Source organism: Macrobrachium nipponense, chromosome 21 (assembly GCF_015104395.2).
Source record: "Macrobrachium nipponense isolate FS-2020 chromosome 21, ASM1510439v2, whole genome shotgun sequence".
In the NCBI taxonomy this organism is placed as follows: domain Eukaryota; kingdom Metazoa; phylum Arthropoda; class Malacostraca; order Decapoda; family Palaemonidae; genus Macrobrachium; species Macrobrachium nipponense.
Genome location: NC_087212.1, coordinates 33,629,480 through 33,655,326, shown reverse-complemented (window position 1 = coordinate 33,655,326; position 25,847 = coordinate 33,629,480). Strand labels below are relative to the sequence as shown.

General features: G+C 38.1%; 1 protein-coding gene across 6 annotated transcripts in view; it reads left to right on the top strand.

Annotated features, from left to right (window-relative positions):
* Positions 1 to 25,847, top strand: part of LOC135197906 (fasciclin-2-like) — a 257,105-nt gene that overhangs the window by 9,416 nt on the left and 221,842 nt on the right. Inside the window, exon 1 of one of the 6 annotated variants that reach the window (XM_064225133.1) lies at positions 19,850 to 21,262. The exons of the other annotated variants lie outside the window; for them this stretch is intronic. The gene's annotated coding sequence lies outside the window, so the exon portion shown is untranslated. Of the gene's footprint in view, positions 1 to 19,849; positions 21,263 to 25,847 lie in introns of those variants that run through there. 6 annotated transcript variants of the gene reach the window in all.

The window sequence follows — 25,847 nt, the reverse complement described above, 5'->3', positions numbered from 1 at the left end:
ACCGAAATTCTACCAAAAGCATTGCAAAAATGTATAAAATATATCATTCTGATTGTATTTCCAATATATCATGAAATTTAGTTTCATTGGTATAATTAACATTTAGCCACCTAATACTCTCCGTGCATTGGAATTCGTATGTAGGGTGGCGTGGGGGGGGGGGGGGGGGGGGGGGGTGTGTCGGTAGAGCACTCAAGCTGATGTATGGCCCGAAACTTGAGGGAAATTCAGTAGAAGCCAGAATGTAATGTTACAAATCATTCTATAAGTCACGTTAGACCTTATATTGTTTCCTGTTTGCATTAGCGTTTATTACATTATCTATATATATATATATCTATATATATAATATATATATATATATCATATATATACACACACGTGGTGTATAGAGTATGGTTTCTGTAACCATCCTTGCCAGGGCATCTGCATTCCTACAGCCATGCGAGGGTTCGAATTTCACTCTGGAAGGAAGAGCCTCTTCATTTATTTCCCCTTTTTGTTTAAGGCGGTTGATAAGCGTATTCAGAAACTGTGAGAAAATCAGTAAGTAAAGAATCGTTGTTTAAATTTGAATAAGTACACCCATACAGATACATACATACATAAATATAGATAGACAAATGGACCTTTATTATGTATTACATATATAATCGTGGTCTTCCACTCGAGAGGTTAACATGTACCTATGTACATGCTAGGCTCTTATGGAATTGCGACAGCTAATGGTCATTAGTTAAGTAATTTTCTTAGAATTTTGTAAATTTAACAATGTTTTTTTGCAGTAAGATCCTTGTGTTTAAAGCAGCAGCTTTCCGAGTTATGTAAGAAACTGGTTGCTGGCTTATATTTGTGATTTTTTCTGGAGCCAGTCATAACAATAGACTCAGAGGAGAGGCTCTAGTCTCATGACATTAATTGGACTCGCAAAAACACCATTAAATATCACACTAATTTTTATCATTTGCTTTCATCTCCGCCAACCCTAAACCGTTTTTAAGATAAAAATACACTGCGACTTGAATACTTCCAGTTTCTAAACTGCAATGATAGTAGGTATAACAAATTGTGGGTGTGTATTAAAAAATACATTTGATAAAAAAACAGAATATTATATATATATATATATATATATATGTGTGTGTGTGTGTGTGTGTGTGTATGTATGTATGTATGTATGTATGTATGTAAACACTTTCCTTTTTATTACCTAGTGTAATATTTCTCCTGTGTGTTGAGAGAACTGTGAAATCTAGGATTTCTGAGTTTATTTCACTCATGATACAGCCTTATTCTTAATACATATTCCGTTATTATCTACTTAATGTAAAATTTTTTGTAAATCTCTCTCTCTCTCTCTCTCTCTCTCTCTCTCTCTCTCTCTCTCTCTCTCTCTCTCTCCCCGGCAGTTACAATGTTTTTTGCATTGTATTATTTATACTCCATGTCATACGCTCTTCTCAAGAACCATTTTTCTGTTGCAGTATCTTCAGCTCCAAGGTGTAAAGTAAACATTGTTCAATTTTTATCTTGTCATGTCAAAGGTCTTTGGTCGTGAGAGTGATAGGTTTGTGGGGAACATAAATTCCCCCCCCCCCCCTACCCCCCACCCCCCCCCCCCCAGTTGGGAAAAATGTTTCCCAGCAAATGTTTGACGTTGGAACCTTTCTCATTTTCTTATGGAATCCGAGTTTCACAATTGGTGTGTTTGTTTGTTATAATCTCCTGTCTTAAAGCGAAATGGGTTGGGATATGTTGTTGTTGTTTTTTTTTTTTTTTTTTAATGTTCTCACCCAGCTATGTTTTGCCTTGCGTTAGTGAGTGGTGTTCAGTTGTCCTATTTTCCTGTTTAGGGAACCATTTTATTTTTCATATGTAATGGCAATATAATATGGTTTGCCACCCATATTTCCATCCATTTGGTAATTGATTTATCTAAACCTGTTATCGAAGTTTAGCAACGTTGGGATTGCTTAATACTTGGATGGGTGGTCATCAAGTCAGAAACTATTGACAGATCCATGGTGGAGGATTGGGATGCTTGCAACCTCTTCTCACAAATAATAAAAACAAAAGGTAAAGAAGTTTATAGTGAAAGGAAAAATATCCAAGTTTTGTGAGAAAGAATCGAGAAACCTGGGAAGTGTTTCTTTGATTGGGCATTGGAACGGAAAGACGTTAACATTGGGTTAGTACGAGAGTCATTGCTGTGGTGGAAATACTATAGTATATTCGTATATGTATTAGTGTCTACGTGCTGTTGATGAATATCATTTGCAGGTAACTACAGTGGCTTATACTGTGTATAGCCACTGTAGTTACCTGCAAATGATTAATTATGCAATTAATCATTGCCACGACCACTCAGTGGTCGTGGCAATGATTAATTGCATAATTTTTTTTGTGCGACACCGTATAGTAGTCAAGTAGTGGAAACATACACGCATATATAATATATATAGTGTGAGTGTGTGTAGTATCTCTTTTAGGAATTATAATTTTGATTAAGTAAGGGCTTTTATGAGTTCTGATCATGTCTTCAGCGAAATGGAATCTGTTTATCTTGATTCATTCTGATCGTACCTCATCTGTAGATTGTAATGCCTTTTCTAATACTCCAAGTGTTATTAAAGTTTTCTTGGGAAGGAAAGTGTAAGGCAGTTGATAAAGCCACTGTTATGCAGCATCTATTGTTCTACTTTAATGGGCCATTACTCAGTGCAGATTAGTAATCTCTGATAGTTCTGCTGGATTCGGTGAACGTTTCTTTCCATTTACTGTCTAGCTATGAAGTCCTTTGCTGGCTCTTCCCGAGATTCAAGTCGTTTTATCCTTCGAGATGTTGTTCTGTTGTGTCCGGGATTAAGTCCGGCTCTCCTTTCTCTTTTCACTCACATTTTTACTCTTTTTAGCCCCACAGTTTTCTCTTTCTATCCGGCATTGACCCTCTCGCCTTTCTATTAATAAAAATTGGTGCATTGGTGTTCTGGGGAGTCAGCTGTGGAAACTTGTGATTGTGGTTGGATTGCGCATACCGTCGGCGTTCTAAAACTTGGGTGGTTAATCAGCAGGATACATAAAAAAATTAAAAATCATGTCTGGGTTTTTACGAAAATTTTACCAAAGCAGACCTCGTTATTGACAACAAGTTACTTGATTTTGGTCGAGACGTCAGGATCTGGATAAGGCATGTGCTGTGTTTTCTCTGAACGCTTTTGTCGTGTGGTTAGAATGGTTAGCTCACCGTCGAAATTGTAAAGTAATGTTGGTCTAATATTATTATTACTACTAATAACTCAGAAAATAAACCTCTTCGTATGTAAAAAGCCCAAAGGGGCTATTGATTCGAAGTTCAAGCTTCCAAAGGAGATGATATTCATTAGAACGAACTAACAGAAAAAAAAGGAGATCATTTATTAAGAAAAAAATCAATAAATAGATAAAAATTTAAAGGTTAGCAGAAGTGTTTCCCCACGATCTTTGGAGTTAATTCTTTACTGACATATAAGACATTTAAGCTGGGCGTTTGTCAGCAAGGGCCTTTCGTTCCTAGTTGCACAAGACAGCATAATCTGACCACACAGTAGATGCTTACATCACAGCAGACATTATAGTACCAGAAAAACGTTAAGCCGGACGTGGATCATAGTACATAGTTTTTTTATTCACTGTGGAATCACTTACAGACTTGAATTTATTGCTGTCGATCATTTGTTTTATTTTTCATAAGCATTATAAAATTTGTTTTGTCTTTCCGTTATGGTTCGATTTTCATTTTGAAAAGCCTAAATTAGTAAGGCCACATGTGCAACGATTATTGTAAGAAAAAGTTGAAAAGTGTAAACACGAACTTTATAGTTTTTTTCTGCAGTTTACCTTCGTTTTATGTATGATTTTTACGTTGACTAACCTGCATTTTGAAATGTTAGAGTGGTAGGCTTCTCTCTCTCTCTCTCTCTCTCTCTCTCTCTCTCTCTCTCTCGTGTGCGTGTCACTCTCCCAGGGGTAGTTTGAGGTGACGATCGTGTTACCAACAGGTCTCGCTTTCTCACCCTGCCCCCCTCGTTTCCTCCTCCTCCTCCTCCTCCTTGCCAGACGAGCGCAGTGCCAGGGGTACGCTTCGGTTCCGGCTGGGGGAGGGAGGGAGAGGCCCTGTTTTTTTTTTTTTTTTTTTGGTCCTGTGTGTTTTTTTTTTGTTTTTGTTGTTAATTTTGTTACAGTCTATTAGCCTAACCACGGGAGGAAAAAAAATTTTGTTTCTGTTGCTCCATTCTGTAAACAGCTGAGCAGTAGAGTTGATGATTATGATTATGGCGAGGGCCTTTTATTTCGGTGTTTGTTTGTGCTGCGGGAACTCTTTTACTAATTGCCCGCGCGACAGCAGTGACCCCCACTAAAGATTCCCGTCAGAGATGTTTTCTCTGCTGAAATGGATCGTGTGCTTCATTCGTTCCTGTTTGCTTGTCTCTTAGACAGTTGGATGAGACGTTGAACTGAAAATATTTGGCTTTGGATAAGGATGATGTTATTATTTATGTAATGTTCACCGTGGCGTGATGTTATGGCTGGTGGGGTGTTCAGACGTTCGCTGTTGTTGACGTTGTTCTTTGTCAACGTTTAGTGCTCGTAAATTTTCCTATGAGGGCTTCAACGCATTTGGGTTCGTGTAGTACATTTCTCTTCTGTACTTTCTTATCCGCAGATGTGAGCGCTTGAACCTAATAGGTCTCATTGATTAGCTTCTGCCAGAAGGCAGGTAGCCAAGCGGCTAAAGACTCACCTGTTGGTTCTCATCTGTTGCCCTCTTCTGCAGTGAATGAGTGACGAAGTGACACCGGTTTACAGCCCGTTTTGTTTTGCCTCTGTCTGTCCTCATGATAGTAACATACCTCTGGTTATGATAAAGCTTTGTATTGCTCATGCTGTTTTCACTTACGGCTAAGAAACCAAGGTAGGCGTAGCTTGCTGTCTTATGGGACGACTAACTTGCCTGTGAAGTTAAATGATTCATCATAGAACACAGAGGCAGGTCTAGGTTATCCATAGTTCTCTAGGGTTTCTATTTAATTCTCATGAATGATAACCATTTGGAATGTGTAACATATCCAAGACTTGGTCTTAAATGTTTAGTTTTAAATGTTTATCTTTTATTAAAACAATTGAACATTGTGCATTACACTTGACGGTGTTTTTAAGGCATAAGATCCTTCTCTCCTATATATATATATATATATATATATATATATATATATATATATATATATATGTGTGTGTGTGTGTGTGTGTGTGTGTGTGTGTGTGTCTAACGAACGTGATCATCCATACTTGTTGAAGACCGCATGTCTGCAAGGCCATTAAAGTAAGAACAACCAGTTACCGCGAGTCTGCAGTAGAATGGAAATCATGTCATTTTAACAACTCATCAGTCCCGCGAATGTGAAGATCTTAGAGAGCTCCGTGATTACCGGGATGCTTGCAAACTCACGGTTTAAGATTTTTTTTTTTTTTTTTTACACGGTTCATGTAGTTTATGCACGAGATGGAAACCTATACTATGTGCTGCAGTTGTAATTGCCAGTGGCCGAAGCAGGTATCACGTGATGAATATTATCATCCTGGTGGGGTGATGGCTACCTCGTCGAGACCCCTTCCATTTAGTGGATTTTAGTCTCATGTTACGTTCATTGACTGGTCACCGATCACTCGAGTCTCTGTTTTCCCCTTTCTCCGCCTGTGGTACTACCCACAACGATCGAATAACAAACAAGCACATAATTCGTTCTGTGAGTCAATAGATGAGTACTAGATTTTACTGAAAAGCACCCAAATTCTCCTCACCAGGGAATCGAAATTCGGGTAATTCGCTGTGAAATGGAATTGCTACGTAGAGAACAAGAGCGGGGCAAGTGTGTTGACTAATCAAGAAGTCATGAAGAGTAGGGAGAAAGAGAAATTCAACAGAACAGAGAAGAAAAGGATAGACCACTTTTGCTCCTTGCACTGTTCACCTTAGGCCTGTATCACACGAGGCGAGAGCATTTCATTCCTTGTTTGTAAATAACGAAAAGAGCCATAGAAATCAGTTGTGGTACTTTGTAGGCTTTGTAATGTAAGGTTCAGGTTGAGAGAAGCCCTTTTAGGCCTAGTCGTTATTCCGTTTCTTTTTCCTTTCATCGACAGTGGTTGCAAGGTTCGAGGCTTCTCTCTCCTCTCTCTCTCTGTCTGTCTGTCTGTCTCTCTCTCTCTCTCTCTCTCTCTCTGTCTGTCTGTCTGAGAGGCATCATAATTACTAACCTATTGTTGTCGGAGAGAAATATGCTAAAAAGGCCGGCCGGATTACCTTGAGGTACTTGTGTTGCGTTTGGGGTCGGGACATACCCGGAAACCCAGTAAGTGCCTTGGAGGTTTGGGGAGTTGGATGTGTGTGTGTGTGTGTGTGCGGATGAAAGTGCCAGGATACGCTCGCTATAAAACCATATAAATGTTCTACCTAAATGGAAGCCTCACAACCGACCTTTGTTGACAGCGTATTTCTTTTTCTTTCCTCTCTCCCTCACTCTTTCTTTCCCTCTTCCTTCTTCCTTCCCGGAAGGGGGAATGGGTCAAAAATTCTCCTGCGTTCTTTTATGAGCCTTAAAGAGTTACGTGGCTGAGTCTGCAGAGAGGGTGAGTGTGCTGTTGCTGACGCCAGGCTTTTGTTTGGTGTTTAGTACAAGGTATTACACACGTGAAAAGCTCCCAGGGAACAATCTCTCTCTCTCTCTCTCTCTCTCTCTCTCTCTCTCTCTCTCTCTCTCAAACATAAAAGGTTTTCAAAGAACTGGAAAGTCGTAGAATTCCAATGGTTAAATTGTGATAAGGTTAGTCATCCAGAAGTATCTAGTAAAGGTTGCAATGGTAACTGTTATAGTAGATTCACATCAACCGTGCATTGATGTCTAGGCCCGTCCCTTACGACGCTCCTGATTGGCTGTTGATAAGCCAGTCACAGGACAGGAAACTCTCAGTCTCTCTTGAGAGTTCACATGGGTAGGATCTATGTTCTACGTCTTTCAGGAGAGGTGGAACATACATCCTACCCATGTGAACTCTCTTGAGAGACTGAGATTTTCCAGCCCTGTGATTGGCTTCAATAGCCAATCAGGAGCGTCGTAGGGGACTGACCTAAACATCAAGTGCACGGTTGATGTGAATCTACAGTAGTAATCTGCTTCTAAAAGAAATGAATATCCTTTCAGATATTTTACTTGGTAAATTCTTTGGTTTTTAGCAGGTTCACACTTTACTAAATCCTACCAGTAAGGCACACAATATATTCTTTATACATAGATTATATATATATATATATATTTATATATAATATATATAAATATATATAGTAAAGAATATATATGATATAAATATACATATATATTTATATCATATTTGGACACATAAATATATGCATATAGTATACTTATTTATATATATGTAAAGTATAGAAAACGCACTTACGTAAACCGTTCTTGATTTTTTGTGTAGGAAATATTGCTTGCTTTCATTCATTCAGTTACTCTGATTTTATTTTTTTTCCAACTTGCAACTTGAGCAAATGTTCCGCACCCGACATCCTTTTTGATTGGATTCTATGTGAAATTTCAAGTTCAATGCACTTCGGTCACTCTTTAACTGAATGGTACTTGTTCTGCCGTAAGAATCAGCTTTTGTACTGGAGTTTGAGAGCGTACCCATACGCGCTCTTGCGCACGTACTCTCTCTCTCTCTCTCTCTCTCTCTCTCTCTTCGCCTCATGACTGAAGAACAGTCCCTTTGGGATTTCCTGGTTATGGTCTTCATAATAAGCTCATTTCCTTTATCGTCTATGAAGACGGTCGGGGATCATTTACGACAGTCCGTATTGAGGTCTTTAATAGGCGAGCATCGGAGGTCGGGATTATTATTATTATTATTATTATTATTATTATTATTATTATTATTATTATTATTATTATTACCTCTCTCTCTCTCTCTCTCTCTCTCTCTCTCTCTCTCTCTCTCTCTCTCTCTCTCTCTCTCTCGTTATATTTTCTTTCAGTGTTTCGTCATGTGGATGTATGCTGTCTTTGTCTGTTTTTATTTTTTATCAGTTTCATTAACGAAAAAAAAATTGGGGTAACTGATGAAAGCGACTAGCTAGTATTTTAATTATGTGCAATTCTTTTCATGTTAAAGTATCAACATGGAAGGAATTGGACGCAATTCTTTTTCATTAATGAAACTGATAAAGAAAAATGTAAAAAAAAACGTATATACGCATGACTAAACTGAAAGAAAATATAACTAAAGAGAAAGAGAGAGAGAATAGTAATAATGATATAATAATAATTACAATAATGTATGTCAAGTCCACAATAATATTTATTGGTGAATTATGTTGTTTTTATAAGAACGTTTTTATAAAAACAACGTAATTCTCCACTAAATATTATTGTGGACCTTATATACAGCATATCCCGAGGAGAAAGACCTAATATAATAATATTAATGATAATCCCGAGATCTGACATTGCATCTATTCAAGAAGAGAATGAATTACCTCTTTCCCTAATTTGGTTTAGTGATTGATGTTGCTAAGTCTCCCTTCTCCATTAACATGATGAACGATGATTGGTCGGGATTATTTTGTGGAAATGGCAAAGTAATCTCCCGACCATTATCAGTCACTTGTTACTACCGCACCTTCCAAGCAAATGTCTACAAGAGTTTGAACCCCCCTGGACTTCATTAGCTTGCTAAAGTCGGATTGTGGTTGTTGCGGGATTGGGGGGAGGGCGGCGGCGGCTTTCCATCTGTGGAATATAAACGATGCACAGTGTTGCATATTGAAGATCAACTCCCCCCTCCCAGCACCCCCCCCCCCCCCCCGCCCCACATCATCCTTGAGGTTTACAAGAGCATGCATCCCTAGAGACATGATTAGGATAGCCAGCTCTCTCTCTCTCTCTCTCTCTCTCTCTCTCTCTCTCTCTCTCTCTCTCTCTCTCTCAGGGGTGTTGACACAAGATATGCAAGAGGCCTTGTCTTCTGGGACTCATAGTCGTACTTTCCAGGATGCGAATAGGCTCATTTTCTAGTCTCATAAAAACTGGAAAAGCCTAACGAACGCTTAACGAGCAGTAGTCTTATGTGTGTGTATTTATATGTATAATATATTATATATTATATATATATATATATATATATCTATATATATATATATATATTGTGTATGTAAGTATGTTTTAATATTTAGCTGTTTCCCCCTACAACAAAGGGTATAGCTTCACGACGATCTTTGCAACACTAGGCCTATTGGGGGAAGCTTGAATGAACCCTTTGGGAAAATAAACTTACCCAACATAAACCTCTTCGCACACCTACACAGAATGATCCTTAGCTGTGCATTAGGCGCCCCTACACACTGCATCACTCACCTGCGTCTTGCATGCACACTCTCACATCTTGGATATTAAATCTACGTATATAACTTGTTTTATGGGACCTATCTAGCACTTTCAAGGTCTTACATTCCTCTTCTCTCCAAACAAGTTCGAATTTTTACCAATCTCTTGTCATCTATGCCTTGTGTGTAGGCTAACGTAATTTTCAAAATATATATGCCACATATTATATACAAACATTTTAACCTAACAGTCACTTTCAGTCACTTTATTATTTTTTATCTCTTTTCCATTCAGCATTCATACTTACATATATAAAACAGAGTTGGTTCAACGGATTCCACAGATACTCCAAGTCTAAGCCTCTTCCTGATCTTTAGTAAATTTCCTGCAGCATTTCTCGTTTCTGCAGTGCTTTCATTCAGCTCTTCTCTCACACTGTCATTCGTGTGTTATATTTGCTGTACATTACTAGCACAAATTAAACGCTTCCATTTTTCCACCATCCATTCATTGCTCCAACCTCCTGGTTTCCATTTACCCTGTGAACATTAATTTTGCTCTCACCTCTGTCCTTTTGCTGACACTTTCACTTTTCCACTAACTTCCGCATTGTTTCCTCGCCGCCATCCCAGTTAGTTAGGATATCATTCGCGAACCTCACACATTTCACCCTTCGTTCATGACTCTTTCTTACACCATAGTAAGCCCTTAGATTTTTTTTTTCTGACTTCACTCAGTCGTCAAAGTATTGACAAACGATGGAAACACACACACACACACACACACACACACACACACACACACATATATATATATATATATATATATATATATATATATATATATATATGTGTGTGTGTGTGTGTGTGTGTGTGTATAATTCTTACATGGTCAAGTGTGTCGGGGTATATTAAACTTAGTGTGCTGTACTACTTATTCATATTATGTTAATAATTTTTCCCCCATGGAAATGCTTGAAAATTTACGTAATGGAAACCTTTCATTATAATTCGAAAGCCACGTAATTTAAATGGTAGCAAGTTATCGTGAACTAAATTGGTATGGGGATGCTTTGTAGGCTATACGTGCTGTTGATGCGTGCAGTTATCCCAGATATCAACCGCAAGCATCCCAACATGATAAGGCGTGAAAGCTGGTTTATCTGACTGCGGATCATAATTAAATAGAGGAAACAGGCCTCTGATTTTAGTTGTAATGGGAGGAAGTTTGAGTGAGTATTTCGTTTTAGGACGTTAGTGCATTGATAAAATTATTGAGCCTGGGTTTTGGTCAAATGATTATTTAAGGGAAGAGTTGTGCTGGCATAAATACAGTTAATTGTTATATACATAACACAAACACACACGCACGCACGCACACACACACACACACACACACACACATATATATATATATATATATATATATATATATATATATATATATTTATATATATAGTGTGTGTTTATGTCCTTGTAAATTAGTGATGTAGTATGCAAACCATCAGTTTTATTTCTAGAACCTAATCATTTAATTAGACTCAATCTTTGCTGTTGATATCGCGATTTCGAATCACGGTTCCTTAAGACACGACGAAAATGCAGGTTTTTCCCAAGGTGGTAAGGGTAATTGGATTTAAGTTAATGCCACCCAAAGCTTTGCCTTAGGTACGACCCATTAGCCTGATTATATCTGAAGTGCTTGTTATGAGATTAAGAAGCTCTCCAAGTTCTCAGACCAAATCACTTCTCCTCTCTTCTCATTATGTCCCTCCGTAGGGTTTCCCCTTTGGCTCCGAGACTTTTCTCTCGTTGGACTCTTTGGAAGAAGGATGTCTATCTTGGGGGTTATTGGGCTTAACTTGGGCTTAATTTCTGTTGGATTCTGTTGGGTTATTGGGCTTAACTTCGGTTTGATTTTGTTAGGTTTATTGGTTCAACTTCGGTTTGATTTTTTGTTTATTGGGTTTAACTATAGTATTATTGTTGGGGGTTTATTGAGATTAACTGTGGTTTGAATTTTGGGGTTTATTGGGTTTAACTTTGGTTTGATTTTTTGGAATTTATTGGTTTTAACATTGGGTTTACTGGGTTTTCGTCTGATTCTTTTTACTAGTGTTTTTCATTGCCGTAATTGGTGTCATTATTTTGTAATTAGATATCTCATTTTTTTCTGAAAACCAATGGTTAGTAAAAGTATGAAGTAAGAGAGAGAGAGAGAGAGAGAGAGAGAGAGAGAGAGAGAGAGAGAGAGAGAGAGAGAAGAAACGTAGATTTTGTAAGAAATTATATCCATTTTAATATTTATTTCTATTTGCATACTGAAATGTAATGCATATATGACAATACGATAGCGTTTAGTTAGTTTTTTTTCTCTCTCTCATTAGAACTATTGCCCAGCTTTTAACATTTTTAATTCGAGCTTTTACCCGAGTAAGTAAGATGCAATTTTTCTAGCCCCCTCTAAGGTAAACAAAATTTGGCGTGTTTGCTCATTATGAAACCTTTTATCATCGCCTTCATCATCTTGGGGCGTGGCATCTCTCTCTCTCTCTCTCTCTCTCTCTCTCTCTCTCTCTCTCTCTCTCTCATGTGTTTTGTTTACTGTTGTTCCGAGGTACTGTTTCCTTCTCTGGAATATCCATAAATTAGATTTAATTACATGACTAGACTGAAATATTGGCTGTTGATGGAAAACACTACTACTGAGAGTTTAGAAACTATAAAAGTTCAACAACAAAGATGTTGATTAGCAAAACAATAAAAGAAAAAACCTTGAAACTAAGTTATTATGGTTTTACATTTTCACCCCCTTTAGGAAATTCTCATAAAACTCTTTACAATTTTATTTTACATATTTTGCATCCTAGAGTGCCTCTTTCATTACAGTTTTCTCGTTTCCTTTGCTGCTATAAATGTCCGCTGTTGTATATACGTTCCTACATTTTAATGTCTCCTGGTTTACATATTCTTTATTTTATTCCCCTTTATATGCTTATGTTTTTCTTGGTATACTACTTTTGTCCCTGCTCTCTTCAAGTGTGTTTTGGTGCACCACATTAGTTTAACATTTTTTTTTAACGTAAATGTGTTGTAGGTTACCTATTTTCCTTTGTCTATCCTTAAGTGTCTTTTGGCAAATGGGGAACATAGGGAAGATAAGCAAGATTCAGATACGGAAAATAAAAGGATCGACCTTCTTTTTGGGGGTGTTGCCTTTTCCAGTATTTTGTGGGGGAGCTTGCTTTTCCTCTTCCTCTTGGAACACCTACTTGTAAATTCATAGGTGTTGTGTATGTGAATTTTTGTGTACGATGTCACGTCTTGAGTGTCTCCTTACTACTTTGTGGCGGCCATAGAGGATTCCCTGGAGGATGTGGGAGAGATGATGTTAGTTAGTTCCCCTCCGCAACTCATAATCTCTCCCCTCGACGTCTTTATTTCTCTCGACTCTCTGTGGATACAAATATTCAGACTTGAGTGGGTTCATATTCCATTGTGATGGGTTCGTATTCTATTGTTGTTGTGGCATTTCTACTCTCATTTCCGTCACCGAGTGCTTTTTCTCTGTACCTACGGTTGCTGATCAGAATGTTGTCTGTAACTTGAGAAATTCACAGTGCCGTTTTTACACAATAAATGACTGATGTGTTATCGAACTACTAGTTCTTTGGTTAGAATATTGTCTGTAACTTTAAAATTGTCATTGTGCCTTTTTTCACACGATAAATGATTGATATATCATCGAACTATTAGATGTTAACTGAATGTAGTCTCGAAATCTCGAGTGTTAGTAACTTTTAGTTCATCTGAAATTAGTGACTTGTGGTCATTCATCGGTCAGAAGTACTGCCTCTTTTGTTTGGTTAGGAATTGATCATTTGCTGTTTTTGTTATGTTGAGATTTATATACATCTAACTTCAAACATTTAGTGAGGGCTGCTTCTTTACATATAAAGATGTATATCTAGATTTTGGAAATTAGTTGGTCGTCTTGCTTTCGAAAAACATTTTCTCTGTGACTCGGTCACTTAAGAATTTATATTCGGTGACCCTTCTTTTTTGTAAGTGATATCTCTCTCTCTCTCTCTCTCTCTCTCTCTCTCTCTCTCTCTCTCTCTCTCTCTCTCTCTCAATCACGCTCCGTTTATCCGTACATTCCCTCTCTTTCCACTTCGCTGTGGCTCTCGATGTTTATAGGTAGCGAAAGGCCTTCGTCGTTCACCGGGAGGGCTTAGAGGCTGCTCGGGATGCATCTCCTGGGACCCTTAAGACGTAGACCTCCATTTCTGGCTCTCTTCCTTCACTCCCTCTTGGTAGTTGGAGCTTCCATAAAACTGCTGGCTCTGATGACACTCGGAAGGAGACGGAGAAGGGGAGGTAAAGGCCAAGAGGAAGGAGATGAAGACGTTGGAGAAAGGAGGAGGAAGGTGACGAAGAAAAGGGAGAAAGGAGGAGGAAGGTGACGAAGAAAAGAAGGTTGAGAAACGGAGGAGGTAGGAGAAGAAAGAAGGCGAGGCAGCAGTGTACCACTTCTCACTTCATCGATGGACTTTTAAGACACCCCTGAGATAAAACGGAAGGGAACTTAAGGGATACAGCTTGGAGAGAGAGAGAGAGAGAGAGAGAGAGAGAGAGAGAGAGAGAGAGAGAGAGAGAGAGAGAGAGAGAGAGAGAGAGGATGGTTCAGTATTTTTTTTCTCTTTGTGAAAACACAATGTCAGCCAGAATATTTCAAAGGAGGTTTCTGGTATCGTTGTCGGGAACTTTTGTAAACAATTCTTAAGTCTTTTACTCAGTTATAAACCACTTTTCCATGTAGCTTTGATAGTAAATCCTGCATTGTTGGATTGCATTATACACCAAGGTCAGCCAATGTATATTTCTTCTGAAGAATCCAATGTTACCTCGGCAACGCCTTAATAACATTGCTGTCATAGTCATTTAACATTTTGGTCCGATAATAAGTAACTTAGGTAATATTGATATATCGTTTTCTACGAAAACATTAGCGGTGTATAATCTCTATGTAACATATCCCTGAAGTTTGCGTGTTTATTTTCTATAAAGGTTGAAGAGTTTTTTAAATAATATTTTTTGTTGGTCTTTTCAATATTTTTTTTTTTTTTTACATAAGTATAATTCAACATAGCGTCAGAATAACTGGGGGAAGAATTGATACGTATGAACTGCTGAAGGGTGATATTTTATGTACATTATTCAGCCTTAATCTTATTAAAAGTGAAATTGATTATTCTTTGTGTCCATCTAAGTTTCTTGTAGATTAGTCATAATTAAGGTTAACCGCTTTAGTATTCTATTAAATGAGAAAAATGTATGTGGCCTTTGTGAATGTTTTTTAAAGATGATTGCCGTAACAATCCCTATTCCTACCACTGTTCGTGCTCTTATGAAAAGATGATTTTATTTGTGGGTTAAGACCTCTGGCAGCTCAAGTGGTTTTAATTTCCAAGGCTTTTGAGCAAGAGAAGATACGATCTGCTGAAATGGATTTTTGTGCGTCAGTAGCCATCACTTAGCTTGCTTCTCTCTCTCTCTCTCTCTCTCTCTCTCTCTCTCTCTCTCTCTCTCTCTCTCTCGTCAATACTTATGCGTTTACCTTGGCCCTTAGGTTATTGTTGGTGATTTATATTGTGCTCTGTCTCTCTGAATAGAAGTATGCAATATAAACTATAAAAAAAATTACACGTTTTACGAATTCAAATGCAAACACTGTCGTGCTACTATTCCTTGTCATGGATATGCAGAATCGCACGCGATATACTTTCTTTGTTTCGGCAAGTTCTTTGTTTATATGCAGGGAACAAAACAGTCTTCGTTCTCGCGTTGGTCTCGGCAACCTCCTGACATTTCTTTGTCTTTTGACTTGACGTTGCAAACGTTTTTGGATCCCTTTTTATTTTTTTATTTATTTATTTATTTTTTTTTTTGCAATTCTGATGATACTCTGAATTAGTTTTATTTTAGCTTTTTTATGTGTCCGCGCATTTTCAGGTTGTAGATGGCTTACATTCCATAAATTTAAAATGGCTGATCAGCTGAAATGATTGTGTGTCAATTTGATCATTAATATAGCCTAATGAAAATGGTGCTAATCGTAGGTGAAATACCAAATATAAGTAACATCATAGACTTTTATTCAGGAATTTTCAGACATTCCTGCGTCTTAAGGTAATATAATGCCATTTCTTTCCAAGCCACAGGTTCGGTTACAAAGGATGTCCAGTTGTTCCCCCAAGTGACCGTTTATTCATCCCAATGTTAAATATACATGACCGCGATAGGTTTTGTAAGTTAGGGTACCTGTCAGAAATTAATGTCATTAGTATGGATTCCTGTACCTTTCAGTTACTTGAAACTAACCACGTTTTGTATGCCAGGTTAAAGACACGGAACTTTTCTTCTAGTAAAGTACTGAGTAGTTTATCCCTCATTAGTACTAAGAATAAATTCATGTAAATTATTTTCATTAATTCTTTTATTTCCTTACACAGTTGTTGTCCTTGGTAAGGTAGTTTTACATATATATAGTCTTTTGTACTGTGTGACAGGTTATCTTTTGAAAATGTCCAAAAATTTTATTTGTGAGTAATAGTCATTCTTGTAAATAATGTTGCACAGTGCAGCCAGGCTTGTGGCGTGGCTGTTGTCCCGTCTATAACTGATTCACTTAAGGTAGATTCTCGGATGAGCCTTATTCTTACGAGACGTTTGTTTGGTGGCCGCTGATTGGCTGGTACTGGGAGGTAGGCAGCTCCCAGCCAATCAGCGGCCGCCAAACTAACGTCTCGTAGGCATAGGGATCACCCAAGAATCTACCTTAAGTGAACCAGTTATAGTATGAAAGGAAATTCGGATCCAAGCAGTTTATATGAATAGTGAAAGGTGAAAGCATTTAAAAAAAAAAGTAATCTGAGACAGCACTATACATTCCTTATGTGAAAGTGCTACTTTCCCTATTTTCCCCCGGATTCGTGATTTTGTATCGAAAGGCGGAGAGAGAATTTGATTCACTCGTGCCGTGAGAAATCCGTCAGTCGTTTTCGACACTCCGAGGGGGGAGGAGGGATGATGCAGCGAAAGACAGACAGGCTCCAGCGACCGTCTGTCTGCAGGGAGTAGTTGTAGGTTTAATGGCCGTTACGTGAAAGCAATTACCTGCCTTAACTGCCAAGACTAACAACCCTCGCTAACTACCGGTTTCTCTACATCCCTTTTCTTCCTCCACCCCTAGAGGAAAAAAAAAATGAGAATGAAAAGGAAACGAAGAGAACCGAAGTGGAAAGCGAATGGAATGGTGGGATGGCTGGATGGCGAGAGAAGGGGGAAAGGGGGTTGTCTTGAAGGTTGGGGGGATGTAGTTGTGATCCTAAGGACAAAAAGTAATGAAGAAACTGACTACGGAAACAAGAGCAGTAAAGTGAAGAAGGAGGATATAGGAAGGACCAAGGTCGGGGAAGTGCACTCGAATCTTTGCAGTTGAGAAATAAAGCGACATAATGAAACAAATGGCTTTTTAATGATACCATGCACTTGACGATCTATGAATTTGCCTACAGGTTAGGTTCGATTTCGCTTTCACTTAAATACGAAAAGAAGGCATGAATGATTACTTGAGAGAGAGAGAGAGAGAGAGAGAGAGAGAGAGAGAGAGAGAGAGAGAGAGAGAGAGAGAGATGCCGCCACTTTATCTAGCTGTCAGCTGGTGTAAGATGGGAGCTCATATAACTGTCATGTCCTTTAATGGCAGCTTCATGATATTCATTTCCACACACACACGGAGAGAGAGAGAGAGAGAGAGAGAGAGAGAGAGAGAGAGAGAGAGATCGTTCAGAAAGATTAGTGTGTGAGAACAAGCAAGACGAACGCCTACGGTGCTGTACGTACAGTGTTCGAATACCACTGATGCTCTTTTTCCTCTTGCGCATTTCTCTCTCTCTCTCTCTCTCTCTCTCTCTCTCTCTCTCTCTCTCTCTCTCGTCCTCGGGGACAGTATCTTTGACAACTTAGTATCAAGATATAACACTGGGTTCTATCCTATCGCCTTTTCAAGTACGAACTATTTATTCACGAGTAAGGATTTTTGTTTTCAACAAAAAATTATGTTTATATTAGTACGTGGGGAGAAAGATAGTAATGACAATTGATAATGGTAAAAGGGAGAATGCCAGTGGTAAATCCAGGTGACTGATTACAATTAGACGAGTTCTTGGTGAGTACAAGCACTATATGTGTGTGTGTGCGTGTGCTTGTAAAGTGAGTAGAGAAGCATTCTTGAAATGGAGTGGCGTAAGAAGTTATACACAGATGCTGTCATTGTCATGTTCACCTTTTTTTTCCGGCGAATCATTAGACTGTGGGTGGTACTGTATCGAGACACAGGCTTCATCGGGAAATAATGTTAATGCAGAAAATTTAAATTCAAAGTTTCACAAGGCGAAAGCCAAAAATGAAAAGGATTGTGTATATATCAAATCTTATAAATAATGTTTTTATTTTACATTATTTTTTAGCTGTATTTTAACTTTTTAATTTACTATTCCATTAAGAACGTTCTTCCCCTAATGATGAGCCATTTTTACATCCTAACTGCTGCTAAATTTTCGGTTTGAGCGAGAGCCCTTGATGCAGCGTTTAAAAATGGGAGAAATGTGCGAATGCAGCTGGTGTACGAGAGCGTTTAAACCTCGTAAATGATTTAGAAATGCGTGTGTGCATTTATTCTGGCATCCTTTTAGTACCGGCAGAATATTCATTTGCATTCTATTTTGGGCTGTGCATTCCCGTAGAATTTCATAGCCATTCCGCCGGATTATCAGTGCTGCTGCTGCTGCATTGTATAACCTCCTGCATTTTGCTGTGAGTTGTGTCATATGGTTTTTTTTTTTTTTTTTTTTTTTTATCTCTGCTATATTTTTTATTTGGTATTTAGAATTCAGTATATTTGTTTATATTTGTTCTGGCGTGTCTTTGCTCCAGCGTTTGTGTTTTTGCTAATGCAAAAATACTTTGGAAATTGCTAACTGAAGTCTAGGTATTTCAGTGCTCGATTTCTATTTTGTCACAGTGAAGGGAAAATGTTTGATGTTTGGGATTTGGTATGAGAGGAATGTTTGATTGGAGATAAACATTGCCAAAGAACAATACACTTAAATACTGCAAAAGAACAAATACTCTTGAATGTTTTTCTGTTATTCATGCGTTTTACTTTTTCTTTGCAGGTAAGCTGAAATTGGAAGCGTGTAAGGTAAATGAGTTTACTTTTTTCTCTAGACACAAGCACCCTGCGTGGTACAAACACACACACACACACACACACACACACACAACATACATATATATATATATATATATATATATATATATATATATATATATACTGTATATGTATATATACATACATATGCATACTATATATACGTCTTATTTCCCAGCAGGGATGAGGTTGCCTGCCCCATTACCTTTTCTTAACCCCTGCTGACGCTAATACCCATTCACTCGTGGGTCGACTGGTGGACAACCCGGAAACGAACCACAGCTTGTAACCAAGTGCCCAGAGCTCGGCCATTAATCTTTGACGAAAACACACACACACACACACACACCTCTTAATTAGTCTTTAGCACGTGTTCACTCTAAATCTCATGGATTATTATACACTTCACCAACCTATCATCCACATTCTCTCCACGTGACCAAACCAGTTTACGAAGCTTAGGTCCTTATTTTTGCCTTGGTTCGCCCTCTGAACCACGTGGTTTCCATGTCGATGCGTTTTTGTCACCCATTCCACACTTCTCGCTTCACTCTTGCTTCGCAAAGAATTCATCCTCTTGTCCACGGTTGTCTTTACACACACACACACACACACACATACATCTATATATATATATAATATATATATATATATATATATATATATATATATGTGTGTGTGTGTGTGTGTGTGTGTGTGTTAAGTATATATTTTCATTTTTATAGATGTACGTGTAATTTGCCTATTTTATTTTTTCCACTATATATATATATATATATATATATATATATAATATATATGTGTGTGTGTGTGTGTGTGTGTGTGTGTGTAATTATATCATTTTCATTTTTATAGATGTACGTGTAATTTGCCTATTTTATTTTTCCCACTATATATATATATATATATATATATATATATATATATATATATATATATATATATATATATATGTGTGTGTGTGTGTGTGTAGGTATATAATGAAAAGATGTGTAGTTACCTTTCATCATGCGTGTGATTCACATTGACACCGAAATCGTTATCGCTGAACCCTTATCGCGGGTGACAAGATAAAACCGAATTCAGGTAGATAAGACTTTTATCATGGGTGGACGCATTCGTTAAACTAAGTTGTTTATAGCAGTCGTTGGTGGGTGGTCGACCATGTTTGTTGCGTATGTGTCTTGTCGTTTGATTGATATTGCCTGGCGAAGTGGTTACCTGAAAGTATTCAAAGTTTTAGGCATTTATTGATTCGTTAGAAATTATTCGGAGAAAAATACAGTTCTACCTTATGCGACGAAAAGTTATCATGCTTCTCCCAAGTTCAAAATGTCTATTTCGGAAGGGACGATGCTACGGAACGGCAAGTGTAATTGAAAATAACACTGCTTTCGAAAAATGAAGTCGACCGTGTGCTCAGCTACGTCGAACTCGTACGCTCTTTTTGAAAATGATTCATGTGACAAATCATGAATCTGCGGACAAAGAGATTTGGCCTTTGCTGTCGTTTCGTTTTTGTCTTTTTTTTCTCTGTCTTTCTCTCTCTCGTGACAGTACAGATGAGTCAGGATGAGTCCGTTTCGTGACGACAGACGACGACCAGGTCGCTCCGGTCATCGTCGGCCTCTGATGATGAAAAGTGATGGATTGACAAGGCACCAGTCGATGACGTCATGGGTCATCACGCGAGAGACAGCTCATCATCGTCCCACAGTGACCGGGTTCCGGCGCATCCTGTTGGTGAACCTTGGTCCTGCCTGAGGTGCAAAGAGTGTCTGGTGAATAGACTTGAGAATGTATACTTTGATGAGGCTGTTTGAAAATGTTCACTGATTTTGCTTTTGGAGTATATCATCAATTTATGACTGAATAATGAATAGAAAGTGAGTAACAAAAATCATTGCGAACGAACTTGATAATGTACTTTTACTATGCTTGGGAATGTGTCATTGAAGTATACTTAGCGACTGAAAGATTCTCAGGCATATTATAGTGACTATTCTTAGAATATACAGTGAATGGCTTTAGAAGTGCTCAACGAACTCTTAGATTGCGTAATTGAAAATGAATAGCGGTTGTATTTGAGATCCTTGGTCGATATTTAAAAAAGGAACAAACTTCTTGTGCAGTTAATGACCTTGAAAATACATATCTACGCCAAAGTTAAATTAATGTAAAATGTTAAATGGTTGTGCATAACGTACACGAAGCATTGAGTGCGCATATTTTTGTCTGCGTAAGGTACACGCAGGTAATGTGTAGGCGTACCTTTGCTGTAACCGGACATACTTCTCGATCGTAGCGAATTTTCGTTATTTAAGGTCTTATATTCGAGAATCCAGTGAAGTTTGCAAATCTTGTAAAAGCGCGGATGTTCCTTTGTGACAAAAACGGCGATACTAGCTGACGGGTGCTCGTGTGTTATTTGCGTGCGAGCAGACAAGCACTGTTAAAATTGTAACTTCATCAATAAGGTGTGACTGCCACGAATGACATCAAGCACAGTCACTCACAGTTGTAAACTGGTGATTCTCCAAGCAACTGAGTAGGACTTTAAACCGGTAACTATGTGGGCACACTTGTTTTGCTTAGTGCACTCGTGTTTATTGATGGCTGTAATTATGAAGAGAATGTATGCGTGGTCTTTCATATTTTGCCTGGGTGCCATGAATCATACTATAGTGTCAGCATGTAAGCGAGCAGAGGGTTTTTCTGTGTATGTGTTATGTGTGCGTATGCTTGCGTACACGTGTAGCTGGGCGACGGGTGGACAATTGCACGTAATCAAGCGCAGACACTTTTTATAATCGCCAGCTCACCTCCCAAAGAAGAATTTTCCATTAATGTTTTTCATTCGTACAGTTTGTCCTCTTCCGCTAATTTTTTCCTGCCGTTTTTTTATATAGAGAATCAGTGTGATCTAATTCAGTTGGTATGTCGGTTTAGTTGTTTATTTAAAAAAAAAAAATATTTTACTTTATTTTTTATTTTTAAATGAAACTTAGGTGTAAGCTGACTGTAGCCTCATCTCTTTGTCCCAGTCTTTCTTATCGGTTATTCCTGCAACGTGATAAGATGGCTGCGTACATGCGTATAGCCACGCGTTCCCACCAATAAGGAGCGCCTCAGTGACGTGATCGGTATGGTCTTGGCCTGCCACCTCGGTGGCCGCGAGTTCGATTCTCGGGCATTCCACTAAGGGATTAGAGGTGTGTATTTCTGGTGATAGAAGTTCACTCTCGACGTGGTTCGGAAGTCACGTAAAGCCGTTGGTTCCGTTGCTGAAAAACCACCGGTTCCATGCAACGTAAAAGCGCCATACAAACAAACCACCAATAAGGTTTCATCTTTTATCTCTCTAAAAACTGTAACAAACGTTATTCAAAGTGCTGTTAGGTTGTGTCAATTATGATTCTAATTCACGATTTGATGTATATATTTATTTAACACTTCTGTATGGACGCCTTTTTTTAAGTCAAAAAATTTCCCTGATATATCAGAATAAAAGAGGTAGAGGTCTTTTCATAAAAAATCAACGTCGAAGAAAAGATTTTTTTGTATCTTTGTGATAGAGGTCTATTCACAAAAATTCAATTTAAAAAAAAAAATTTATCTTGTGGTAGAGGTCCATTCACAAAAATTCAATTTTAAAAAAAAATTATCTTGTGGTAGAGGTCCATTCACAAAAATTCAATTAAAAAAATTTATCTTGTGGTAGAGGTCCATTCACAAAAATTCAATTTTAAAAAATTATTGTGTTAAAAAAAGGTTCCATAACAAAAATTAGTTAAAAAAAAGGTATCTGTAGGAGGCCATTCACAAAAATTCAATAAAAAAAAAAATCTATCTTGTGGTAGAGGTCCATTACAAAAAATTCAGTTAAAAAAAAAATTACTTGTGGTAGAGGCCTTCACAAAATTCAAGTCTATCTGGTGAGGTAGTCCATTCAGTATGAGTCCCAAGCCAAAAAAGTCCATTACACCTCCATTCCTCGTGTGAATACCCCACCTCTATATTCTATTCCGTCATTAATGACACATTCCTCTCTCAACTTGACGCAGGAACATGAGCGCACGTGATTAACGTCGCCATGACACGAAAGGACGAAAAAATGGCCAGCCTTCCTGAGCGTGTGCGTTCTTTGTTATTCGTAATGGGAGTCGTAGTTCGTGCCATTAAATTTATTCAGTTTTCTTTGTGAAAGATCTCTGTTTGTGTGTTGAAAGCCATATCTGAGACATTAACAAAGGTGTATCATTTATCTTGGAAATGTGGGTTAGGATGGGCTGAACTTTCTTTTGTGTTGCTCTGAAACATGCTGTTGTGTTTTCGTAATTGATGTAATTTCATTTTAATCGTAGATTGCCTGTGTAGTGAAATAACAGGTTTGGGCTGATTTTGAATCTGTATAGGCTAATAATATCTCTCTCTCTCTCTCTCTCTCAATAATCTTTAATAATCCTTTAACTTTTTTTCATAAAAAATCCAATGAAATGAGTTGGTCTCGCGTAGCCACCTTGTCGTGTACCACCAACGCTTAGAAGTCCTCGTTGTTGAAAGCAGCTGTTCGTTGCATCCCTCTACTCGGTAGGATCAGATGATAGCAGAGATAGGAGCTTTTAGGAATTGCTAATGACCCACTGAACGCTGCGGTAATCAGGGCTTTTAATTTGAAAGCAGACGGGGCAAAGGCAAACGGTGGCCGTATTGGCAAATGTCGGTCAGCGCCTGACGGGGCGCGATCAATGAATGACGACGCTTATATTTATAAATGGAGTTTTAAGCCCCTCGGGGTTGTTTGCTTGTGTCGTCATGTAGTATTTATGCTTCTGTGTTTGTGCTTGGGTGTCTATATACTATTCGCTTTTTATCATTTGCACGCTAACGTATTAGGTAATATTTATGCATCACAACACACACGTGTATGTATATATATATATATATATATATATATATATATATATATATGTATATATATTATATATGTATATGTATGTGTGATATAGATATATATATATATATATATATATATATATATATATACACATACATACACACATACATACAATACATAAGGGAAAATAAAACACAGGGTATGAATTCTTACAGGTTTTACTCTAAATCAGGACATCTTAAAGAGGACTGATGTATATTTTCATATGTTTGTGTATGTTCATGTTAGGGATGAAGAGGTGAAGCTATGTCTCTTCATAGAAGCGAGAGTTTGATATGAAGGAAGTTGGAAGAACTTATCAGGAGAAAATGGGAAGTCTTAACATTTCATAGTGGGGTTATTGGGTTGATAATGTGCTAATTGTGTAAGAATACTACCACCGTAGGTCCTGCGTGTCGTAAAAGGCGACTAAAAGGACAATTACTGCTTTACAATAACTGGAAACTGCTGCCTTGCAGGTGGACTCTTTAGTCAAGAGGCGAGGCCCACCTCCAATAACAGTGGTTGATGATAATAAACCATGCTTGATGTTGGTAGAGGATGATGCAAAGCTTTGATAGAAGGCAGTGAGAATGGCGCATCAGGTAACCGACCGATCCCTTAATGTATGATTAACGGTGGGAAAGAAGAAATGAGGTTATATGGACAGTAGAAATAAGGGAATCAGTAAGTGGTGGAATGAGAATATGAAAAGTGCAATGAAGGTTTAAAAATAAAAAAATAAAAAAAAATTTAAAGTCCCATACGTGACAGAGAAGATCATGTACAGGTATGTAGGGGGATTAATAAAGTAGTCAAGAAGAATATGAGAGAGACAGATAAGGCAAATGATAAGGATAGAATTAAGAAGGCAAGCAAGATGTTTCGTGAGAATTAAGATGTTCCACGGGGAAGTAAATGCAGAGATATGTTTCCATTATGAATATTAATGGTTTTATCCTCCACGACCAGGAACGATTATAGCGTTTAAAACGTCCTTCTTTTATTAATTTTTTTATTTATTTTTTTAGTTGATAACCGGAGGCATATTCACCCGGAACATATGCCTCTCTCTCTCTCTCTCTCTCTCCTTCGGCAATCAGTATCGTGCGTTTCCTCTCTTTTGTTTCTATGACGAAATGATTCTTCAGGGTTTCATCATTTATTACTCTGCGACGTCCTTTGTGCCTTCGTTGAATAATAGAGCTTGGGAAGTCTTTGTTAAGCCTTCTGGAACTCGTTCATTAATGCCAGGATCCAGAAATTTACTGCGGTAATTCCCATGATAGTTTACTGGGGCTTACATTCGTGTGTTTGACATTCGTGTGTGGGTATATATATATATATATATATAATATATTATATATATATAGATATATATATATATATATATATATATCTTTTCCCCTTTTTGAGGTGGTTGAAGGGGTAGTTTTCTATCCACAGCAAGTCTTTATGGATGACTCCTGGCCGATGCTGGTACCTACCTATTCACATCAGTGTCGCTTGGTGGCGTTAGTGTGGGATCGGACAATGGACCTTAAAAACCAATACCAGCGTGCTATTTAATTGATGAAGCTTTTATGTATATATTATACACAAATATATATATATATATATATTATATTCTCCTTTGAAGAGCGATTCTAATATTAATTAGGCTGCTCACGCTTTGCCCTTCTCAACCCGGATTTTGCCAGACAATTCACAAATATAAATAGCTCAGCAAATGTTTTAACAGAGCTTCTCTTAAAGTCTATAACACCATCCTGAAACAGAACTTGTCCCCGTATTTGTAATTTGCGGAGAATAATCTGTAGCCCTTAAGTTAAACGGGTCATTCATTTCACCTTCATAACATTCTGCTATGTGCACAAGGCACCACTGCCCCCAGCAGACTTAGCCTCTGCCAAACACGTCCAAAAGGCGTCCTCTATAGACTCTGCGTTTGGTGGCCCTGCTGTTAATCGGCTTAAGGTAAAGACGTCTGTGCCGTGTCCCTTTAGTCCAGCTAAGGATTCCAGAGGCTACGTAAGAGAAGCTTTTGCGTGTCCGACCTGTTGAATATTTCATTTCATTGGCGTCAGCAGGCCCTCCTCCGCCGCTCCTGATGGCTGGCTCCCTGCTTAAAGATGCTGAGTGCGTAGGTTTTGCACTCTTGTTCGTTCTAGAGTGTTCTAGAGTCGTGTGTGTGATTAATGCGGGTTTCAGCA